Genomic DNA, 9,328 nt, shown 5'->3' on the forward strand with positions numbered 1-9,328 from the left:
CAGCTCCCTCCACAGATTTTCTATGGGATTAAGGTCTGTAGACTGGCTAGGCCACTCCAGGACCTTAATGAGCTTCTTCTTGAGCCACTCCTTTGTTACCTTGGCCGTGTGTTTTGAGTCATTGTCATGCTGGAATACCCATCCACGACCCATTTTCACTGCCCTGGCTGAGGGAAGGAGGTTCTCACCCAAGATTTGACGTTACATGGCCCCGTCCATCGTCCCTTTGATGCGGTGAAGTTGTCCTGTCCCCTTAGCAGAAAAACATCCCCAAAGCATAATGTTTCCACCTCCATGTTTGACGGTGCGGATGGTGTTCTTGGGGTCATAGGCAGCATTCCTCCTCCTCCAAACACAGCGATTTGGGTTGATGCCAAAGAGCTCGATTTTGGACTCATCTGACCACAACACTTTCACCCAGTTCTCCTCTGAATCATTCAGATGTTCATTGGCAAACTTCAGAAGGCCCTGTATATGTGCTTTCTTGAGCAGGGGGACCTTGCGGGAGCTGCAGGATTTCAGTCCTTCACGGCGTAGTGTGTTACCAATTGTTTTCTTGGTGACTATGGTACCAGCTGCCTTGATGAGATCATTGACAAGATCCTCCCGTGTAGTTCTGGACTGATTCCTCACCGTTCTCATGATCATTGCAACTCCACGAGGTGAGATCTTGCATGGAGCCCCAGGCCGAGGGAGATTGACAGTTATTTTGTGTTTCTTCCATTTGCGAATAATCGCACCAACTGTTGTCACTTTCTCACCAAGCTGCTTGGCGATGGTCTTGTAGCCCATTCCAGCCTTGTGTAGGTCTACAATCTTGTCCCTGACATCCTTGGATAGCTCTTTGGTCTTGGCCATGGTGGAGAGTTTGGAATCTGATTGATTGATTGCTTCTGTGGACAGGTGTCTTTTATACAGGTAACAAGCTGAGATTAGGAGCGCTCCCTTTAAGAGTGTGCTCCTAATCTCAGCTCGTTACCTGTATAAAAGACACCTGGGAGCCAGAAATCTTTCTGATTGAGAGGGGGTCAAATACTTATTTCCCTCATTAAAATGCAAATCAATTTATAAAATTTTTGACATGCTTTTTTCTGGATTTTGTTTTTGTTATTCTGTTTCTCACTGGAGCGGCAGGTAGCTTAGTGGTTAAGAGCGTTGTGCCAGTAACCGAAAGGTCGCTGTTTCTAATCCCCGAGCCGACTAGGTAACAAATCTGCCGATGTGCCCTTGAGCAACGCACTTAACCCTAATTACTCCTGTAAGTCGCTCTGGATAAGAGCGTCTGCTAAATGACCGATTTATTTTATTTATTCAAATAAACCTACCATTAAAATTATAGACTGATCAATTCTTTGTCAGTGGGCAAATCTACAAAATCAGCAGGGGATCAAATACTTTTTCCCTCACTGTATAAAGGTTTCTTGATCTTTCTTATATCTCTCAGATATAGGACAGACACTTCAGAACAAACTTCCTTTATTATTTTTTTGGGGGGACTATCTGTTGTTTCATGTAGTGAATCTGTTATTCAATCTGTTTGTACAGTGCCTTGCAAAAGTATTCATCCCCCTTGGCGTTTTTCCTATTTTGTTACATTACAACCTGTAATTTAAATGGATTTTTATTACGATTTCATGTAATGGACATACTCAAAATAGTCAAAATTGGTGAAGTGAAATTAAAAAAATTACTTGTTAAAAAAATTATACAAAATAAATAACGGAAAAGTGCGGCGTGCATATGAATTCACCCCCTTTTCTATGAAGCCCCTAAATAAGATCTGGTGCAACCAATTACCTTCAGAAGTCACATAATTTGTTAAATAAATTCCACCTGTGTGCAATTTAAGTGTCACATGATCTGTCACATGATCTCAGTATATATGCACCTGTTCTGAAAGGCCCCAGAGTCTGCAACACCACTAAGCAAGGGGCACCACCAAGAAAGCGGAACCTTGAAGACCAAGGAGCTCTCCAAACAGGTCAGGGACAAAGTTGTGGAGAAGTACAGATCAGGGTTGGGTTATAAAACAATATCTGAAACTTTGAACATCCCACGGCGCACCATTAAATCAATTATTTAAAAAATGGAAAGAATATGCCAAGAGAGAGCCGCCCACCAAAACTCATGGACCAGGCAAGGAGGGCATTAATCAGAGATGTAACCAAGAGACCAAAGATAACCCCGAAGGAGCTGCAAAGCTCCACAGCGGAGATTGGAGGATCTGTCCATAGGACCACTTTAAGCCATACACTCCACAGAGCTGGGCTTTACGGAAGAGTGGCCAGAAAAAAGCCATTGCTTAAAGAAAAAAATAAGCAAATACGTTCGTTATTCACCAAAAGGCATGTGGGAGACTCCCCAAACATATGGAATGAGGTACTCTGGTCAGATAAGACTAAAATTGAGCTTTTTGGCCATCAAGGAAAACACTATGTCTGACACTATGTCTCATCACCCCGAGAACACCATCCCCACAGTGAAGCATGGTGGTGGCAGCATCACGCTGTGGAGATGTTTTTAATCGGCAGGGACTGGGAAACTGGTCAGGGAAATTCTTGAGGGAAACCTGTTTCAGTCTTCCAGAGATTTGAGACTGGGATGGAGATTCACCTTCCAACAGGACAATGTCCCTAAGCATACTGCTAAAGCAATACTTGAGTGGTTTAAGGGGAAACATTTAAATGTCTTGGAATGGCCTAGTCAAAGCCCAGACCTCAATCCAATTGAGAATCTGTGGTATGACTTAAAGATTGCTGTACACCAGCGGAACCCATCCAACTTGAAGGAGCTGGATCAGTTTTGCCTTGAAGAATGGGAAAACATCCCGGTGGCTAGATGTACCAAGCTTATAGAGACATACCCCAAGACACTTGCAGCTGTAATTGCTGCTAAAGGTGGCTCTATAAAGTATTGACTTTGGGGGGGGGGGGGGGGGGGGGTGAATAGTTATGCACGCTCAAGTTTTCTATTTTTTTGTCTTATTTCTTGTTTGTTTCACAATAAAAAAATATTTAGCATCTTCAAAGTGGTAGGCATGTTGTGTTAATCAAATGATTCAAACCTCCAAAAAATCAATTTAAATTCCAGGTTGTAAGGCAACAAAATAGGATAAATGCCAAGGGGGGTGAATACTTTCGCAAGCCACTGTATGGGCTAATAGCAGTAAGGCCAAAAATATTTTTCCATCAAATCTATAGTTATATTTTAAAAAATTATACTTCAAGGGGTCTTAAAATTCATAATCAAATAGGAAAATGATCCTTCGAAAAACCTTCTTAAAATAGGTCCATATAGCTGAATAGAACACCTCTCTCCGGCTTAAACTCTTATGGGTTAATGCTGAGTGCCAAACAGAGAGTCATCCGGTCCCATTTTTAGAGTCTTCGGTAAGACTCAACCAGGGATTGAACCCCCAACCTACTAATCTCAGGGCGGACACTCTAACCACAAGGCCGCTGAGTTGATTAAGTGCTGCACATAGTTACAATTCTGTTTGTGTGCAGCCTGCTATTGGTCATTGAGGGTCATCGGTTGTGAATGTCTGAAGTAACAAATAGAGTGAAATGAAAACCAACAAATCTGGTTAGCCTCTGGTAACCAGAACTAAAATCTTGTGTAATTGCGCCAGATGCTCAAATAGATTCTAGTGGGAGATGTTGAGAGAAAGATACTAACACAACTAGCGAAGTCTCCATCCCTCTAAACAGAAACTCTCAGCCAAAACTTTGTTCTAATGACACGAGTGGCCCAGTGGTCTAAGGCACTGCATTGCAGTGCTAGCTGTGCCACTAGAGATCCTGGTTTGAGTCCAGGCTCTGTCGCAGCCGACCGGGAGACCCATGGGCGGCGCACAATTGGTCCAGTGTCGTCCAAGGTAGAGGAGGGTTTGGCTGGCAGGGATTTGGGTTTGTTTCCCACGGGGGCCAGTATGAAAACCCCCCCCCCAAAAAACATGTATGCATTCACTAACTGTAAGTCGCTCTGGATAATGACTAAATGTATTGGTTGTCCAGAGAAGTAAAGTACCACAATGTACTATGGGGCTTTTGGGAATGGGAAACCCAGCCCGCTACAGTTTGAGGAAACACGATATGGATGGCATGGCATCTCCAGTACAACCAAAACCATTCCATTCTAAATGACCCAAATCTCCATTTGAAAGCCACCTTTTTGGCTTTGAGTGAATCACACCACTGTTTTCACATTTTCCTTTCTGAAACAACATGTCCTTTTCCTTCTAATGATGTGAAATATTTTCAAAAGGTCTCAATTTACTCGTTGTAGTTTCCTCCAGCCGCCCCCACTCCATTTGTTTAAGCAGATGCCCTGCTCACTGAAGCAGAAATAATAAAAAATAAATTAAAGATGGAATAAAAAACGAAAATTAAACACAAAAACTGCACTGATCTCATCCCAAAACTTTGATCTTATTTGTGAGGAATTACGGAACGGAAAAAAGTCTGTGTGCTGTGCAGCCTATGTCTTATAACTTAATGGATACCAAATGGACATCTAAATAAATAAATGAAGGACAGCTATTTAAATAGCTCACGTCTCTTCCCTCGGTTTTTCCAACATGGCTGCCATCTCTTTGTGCTTTCTGAAAGTGCTTGTGAGAAGTACGTAATCCAGGACTAGGCTTAATCTGTGTCTGGGGAAACCAGACCCTGGCGTTTAGGGGGGTCTGGTTTCCCCATGTGGATGTTTTTCTCCAGCTTCCTCAAAGACCTCGCTTACAGTGAACCAACACATGTCTAATGTCACCACCACAATTTAAATTAGATAACACTTTATAGTACAATAAAGTGGGCCTAAAATACATGGACCTGTTTTTTTCAGTGTATCTTAAGGTACTTTTTACACTGCGAGTGGTCGCGTTCTGCCAAGAATGCTTGCTTTATAGATTGTTTACATGGCCCTATCTCGCCTATAGGTTTTGGACACTTGGCTACTGCTGTATCCCATGTGTGTGTGAATGTGTTTGTGAATACGTGGTTCAAGGGCCTGGCTCAGTGTTACGCAACCCACTCTGTACACACACATACTGGTGGCACCGCCTGCACCCACACACTTTAATGTGCAGTTTCCATTCTCTCACCCTGGTATTACCATGACTTAGTGGGAAACTGGTGGCCATTCTGGCCATCCTGAGTGAAGTGAAAATACCTACTCTGGTACTGCTACTAGAGTGAGTGTGTCTGTGCTCTTGTAGCAGAGAGAAAGAAGAAGAGTGGACTGATATTATGGATATATACTGTATATGTTTCTGGTCTTTTAATTTTTTCTGGGTAATTAGTAGGATCCCCAAGAATGCATATTATATTATATGTGCATATTGCACATACACTGTATAGGAGTGGGGCATGTGTTGCTAGATCCACAGAGACTCTGTACCTGTGACCCTTTTAACACACATCCTCAGAGGCATTTGGCACAAGAAATGGCTGTGATTGATTGTTCTCAGTTAACACAGAGCGAAGGGCTTTGAGGTAGTGAAGGGGTGAAAACAAGGCAATTCAGATGATTGGTTCTTGGAGTGGGAAGGGTGTGTGTCTGAGTGAGTGTGTTTGTGTTTCACTCTTGTGAAATTGTTTTTTGTTTTCTCAACGAGGCAAAGGTAGGTAGTATAAAGCAAGGTTAAATCAAGTGGGTGTATGTGTGTGGAGTGCATGCATGTGTATGTGAAAGCAGGCTAAGAGATAACAGAATCCAGATCAGTCAAGAAAACAACTTCCACCACCCTCCTTCCTTCCATCCATCCATCCATCCATCCATTCATCCATCTCCAGTGGTCTCATTGTCCTTCATATGTCCACGGAGCTGCATTCAGAGGCCTGCACAGTGCTGTAACTGATACTGTGGGTTAATGACAGTAATTTCAAGCATGTCTGTGTGTAATCTAAGCCAGGCTAATGGGCAGGCTTCCCACAGGACAAAGCCAAGAGCAGCAGGTGCAGGAAACACAAAAACACCCGCAAAATGTTTATCCCATTAGAGCATCCGACGCATGAGCGACTTTGAACGAACGATGGAAGCAATTAATGATGAAAGCGCTATATTTTATTACACTTTCTTTATCACTCTCACATTCTCTCTCTTTCTCTCTCTGTCTTCCTGTCTACTCTTTCAGTCTCTGTTATTTCTCATTCTTTCCCTTTTTCGATTGGGGTAACTCTAGGCGCTCCGTCATATAACTTCGGGATACCAGATCCGTCATGGGTAAAAAGAGTTGCCAGATAAGGTCAGGGTTGCCAGATTAGCTAGAATTTTTTTAAAGAGCTGTTTGGTGGTGTTTGACACTGCGAATGTCGCCACTTTAAATTGAGAGCAGAAGGAGATCACAGATTAATGTTGACCTAACCCAGACCTTCAAATGTTGCGGTGTGATCGAGACATTAAACCAGGTGAAGACCTTTGAGCTTTGATCTCACAACGTTTGGTTTCGAGATGGCTCTGACCTGGTTTTGTTAAGACATGTTTTACATTTTTTAAGATGACCAGTAAATCGGTCAGTAAGAGCATTCTCAACAGCGGGGGGATGGCGATTGAACACGGTCTGAAGTGACCAGTTGTAAATAAATACCCAGCATGCCTTCTGTCGGATAGGCAGATGAGCTGACAGCTATAAGCCTCTAATGAAGAGGTGGATAAATAATCGCTGTGTGTGTGTGTATGTGTATGTGAGTGTATGCTTGACTGCGTATATGTGTGTGTGGTTGTGGTTGTGTGTGATCTGATGGGTGGGTAGGTGGGGAATATTGGCCTTATTATCTCCCTTGGGACACCCACACATTGAGGGGAATTGATCTCGCCCACATGCAAATTGAGTTAAGGGTCGAGCCATGTAACGGCAAGCAGGTTAAGAATCTAAAGATGACCTAATGGTATTGGTCTTTTGCTTGAAATGCTAAACAGGTGGAAAAACACCTACATTTACAGTGCAGAAAATCGTCTGAGGTGCTAGCGAAGGGCTTTCCTGGCTTTTCATCTGTTTCAAATTGGCTTATTCCTTCCTTCCAACTGATATGAAAAACAAAAAATTAAAACACCCCTAGTATGACGTCAATGTTTTGCAGGTACAAGATCAACATTTTAAAGCGTTGTTTTATGTGTTGAGTTACAGGTGGACAAATGGCAGTAAAAGACAGGAGATTCATGTGATCACTACAGTGCAGGCTAATAAAGGCTTTATTTGGCATTGAGATTCTTATTAATGGCCTGATTGGCCGTGATCAGATTATGCTTAGTATGCTCATACATCATAAGCAACAGTGGAGGCTGCTGATTTGAAAAATGTTGGAGGATGAGAGACCCACGGTATGGGCTCGGACCGCACGGATTAGACAATAAAGACATTTATAGTAAAATCATTGATAGATGGTGTTAGTTGATGGTCTACTGTGGTATTTATCCAAACATGAGAGGGCTTAAAGCCAACATGCCCCCTAAAAGCCAACTCTTACATGCCCAAAAATGCTGTATCCCAGTACCTTCTTGTTGTGTTGTGCAGTTTGAATACGCAGTTTGATTAATACAGCTTTTTTCCCAGAAGCTTGAATCTGATGTGGGCAATGAAAAGGGTTCTCAACCAAAAATCGACTACATTGTCGTTAGTTTTAGCTAGCCATTCTGGCAGAGTAAACTGCACTCTGGTAGCTAGGCTAGTTAGCTACTTGCTACTAAAGTTAGCAAGGCAAATTGAAAGAAATGGCACTAACTGAACACACAAATAAAGTTCTAAAACCAAGAAAACTATATATAATCTTCCTCCTCCATCTCCTATAGTTTGAATAAACTCATTTCAATTGAATAATATCCTAAAAATGCTCAACTATCACTATTCACAATCTCAATCTATCCAACAATGTCACCAACTCACCAAGCTTCTAAATCACACATGTAGTACTAGGTTCATTCTCTGATCCTTTGATTGGATGGGCAACATATCAGTTCATACTGCAAAAGCTTTGATCGGTTGGAGAATGTCCTCCGGAAGTCATCATAATTACCATGTAGGTCTAGGAATTTGGTGAGGAGCACGAGCCTCCTAGGTTTTGTGCTGAAGTCAATGTAGCCGAATGGAAAATACAGTAGTTGTCTTCTGGCTACATCATGGTGCTATAGAGGGTGCTGTTGAGACTACTGTAGACCTTCATTACAAAACATGAGTTTTAATCAAGTATTTGGTAACCTAACGTAGCAGGAGTAAAATAAACGCCTGAAACTAGATGCTCTACATTCTGGTCTTGACGAGAAGAAGAAAAAAATATGTTAGGGGAGGTTCTCTTCTGCACTGTTCAACCAATTCAAAAATTTGGAGGAGGAGTTAAGATGATCTCTCACCCTTGTTAACGTCCAAAAGCGTATGTCGCGTCACAGGCTCTCTTTCCATTTCCCTTGAAGACTTGAACATCCGGTTGTTGGAGACTCGGCAGAGGCTAAGTATTTGGTGATTTAGTATAGTTTTATCTAAAAATGATGACTTTTTTAATGTTTCATTATTTTATTTTTTTCTGAAATTCACTGAGTAGGATGGTCCTCCCCTTCCTGTTCTGAGGAGCCTCCCCTGAAAAGCAATAAATAGCCTTGTAATGGGGTTGTTAGTGATTTGAGTGCATTATGATGTGTATAATCCCCATAGGAACAATATACTGTACTAGCAGTGTACTGATTCTAATGGCGGATGTTAGGGTTCGTGACATTCACTGTGACTGGATTGGTTTAAAGGAAAGTTTCAGTCCAAATTCAAAGTTTGTCAAATGTTTATGGAACTTAAAACTGGTCTTAGGTTGAAATGAGTCCTAGTCCAAGGCCATTTGTTGTATAGATAAGGTATATGGCACAATAAAAAATGAATGGAAAAGATAGGCATTATGTCATTTTATCTTTTTCATTAATTTAGGTTTGAGGCATTTTCACAGTATAGCTGGATTAATGGTGTGGTATGTGGTTTCTTCTTGACATCTAGGCTACTTATTAAACTTGAAAATGTATGACAAACGTTAAGTTGTTGTCACGCCCTGACATTGAGATCTCTAGTTGGGTTGGTCAGGGTGTGAAATCTAATTTATATATTTCTATGTTGGCCGGGTGTGGTTCCCAATCAGAGGCAGCTGTCGGTCGTTGTCTCTGATTGGGGATCATACTTAGGCAGTCATGTTACCTACCTTAGTTGTGGGATCTTGTTTCTGTTTGGCTTGTTTGATGTTTAGCCTCTTGAACTTCACGTTCTGTTGGATTTTGTTATTTTGTCGGTGTTTATTAAAATAAACGACTATATACGCATACCACGCTGCACCTTGGTCCGATCCTTCACACAACGAAC

This window comes from Coregonus lavaretus (assembly GCF_964263955.1).
Source record: "Coregonus lavaretus genome assembly, chromosome: 38".
NCBI classification, from domain to species: Eukaryota; Metazoa; Chordata; class Actinopteri; order Salmoniformes; family Salmonidae; genus Coregonus; species Coregonus lavaretus.